Genomic DNA, 1,636 nt, shown 5'->3' on the forward strand with positions numbered 1-1,636 from the left:
GGTGCAATCAGGCTAGCAGGCAGGGTGGTCAGGGGTGATCAGGCAGGCAGGCAGAGGGGTTAGGGGTGCTCAGGCAGGCAGGCAGGCAGGCGAGCGGTTAAGAGCCAGCAGTCATGGATTGCGAGAGGCAGTCGGACATCCCCCGAGGGGTCCCGGATTGGAGAGGATTCAGGCCGGGCTGAGGGACACCTCCCCCCATCCCCATGCATGAATTTCATGCATGGGCCTCTAGTCTATAGTAATAGTCACATTGCCTACTTTTAAAATGCATTGGAATCCTCAAAGCATCCTTGTGATATAAAAACTATCATTAGTCCCATTTTACAGACGAGGAAACTAAGACTCAAGAGTGAAAAAAACCTGTCCGGTGGGACATTTGTTAACATCGATGAACCTATAACAGCACATCACAATCTCCCAAAGTCCATAGTTTACGTTATGTTTCACTCTCGGTGTTGCAGATTCAATGGGTTTGGACAAATGTGTAACGACATGTAGTTTCACTGCCCTGTAAATCCTCTGTGCTCTGCTTATTCACCCCTCCCTCATTCCTCACTCCTCCTCCCTGCAACCACCACTCTTTTCACTGTCTCATAGTTTTGCCTTTTTCAGAATGTCACATAGTTGGAATCATATAGTATGAAGCCTTTTTACATTGGCTTCTTTTACTTAGTAATATGCAGTTAAAAATATATATATTTTATTGATTTCAGAGAGGAAGGAAGTGGGAGAGATAGAAACATTAATGATGAGAGAGAATCATTGATTGGCTGTCTCCTGCACGACCCCACTGGGGATGGAGCCCACAACTGAGGCATGTGCCCTGACAGGGAATCGAACTGTGACCTTCTGGCTCATAGATTGAAGCTCAACCATTGAGCCACTACAGCTGGGCAGTAATATGCATTTAAGGTTCCTCTCTGTCAGTTCATGACTCGGTGGCTCATTTCTTTTTAGTGCTGAATAAAATGCCGTTGCCTGCATATTATTTATTTATGCACAGTTTATTTATCCATCCACTTATTGAACGGCATCTTGGCTGCTCCGAGTTTTGACAATTATGAAAAAAGCTGCCACAAACACCTGTGTGCAGGCTTTTTGTGTAGACATTTTCAACTTCTTGGAACAATACCAATTACCGGGCTGTGTGGTAACATTATCCGGAAGTTTCCATAACATTATGATATCCAGATCCATAGGTACTGTTGTCAGTGGCCCCCATTAGTAGCCACGCCTGCAGGCAGAGGATCAGGTGGGTAGGCCAGCGATTACAGGACCAAAGCGGCAAATGTTGACTTTGCCTGCCAGCCTTGGATAGGAACCAAAGAGAATCACTTTGTTCCCTCTTCTGGGTCAAAAGGGGACGCCTTGTTCGCTTGGTTGAAAGGCCTTCCCCTCCCTTCTCTCCTTGTCATCCTTTCAATTTCAGCTCAATTGGCAGCTTCTCCAGGAAGCCTTCCCTGACGGCCCCTAACCTTCAGGCTGGGGCTGACCCTCTCCTCTGAGTATTTTTCTCAGCACTGTGTGTAAGTGTGTGTGTGTGTGTGTGTGTGTAAGTGTGTGTGTAAGTGTGTGTGTGTGTGTGTAAGTGTGTGTGTGTAAGTGTGTGATAAGAACCCAAAGCATTATTGAGGAG

Source organism: Myotis davidii, unplaced genomic scaffold (genome assembly GCF_000327345.1).
Source record: "Myotis davidii unplaced genomic scaffold, ASM32734v1 scaffold38, whole genome shotgun sequence".
NCBI lineage: Eukaryota > Metazoa > Chordata > Mammalia > Chiroptera > Vespertilionidae > Myotis > Myotis davidii.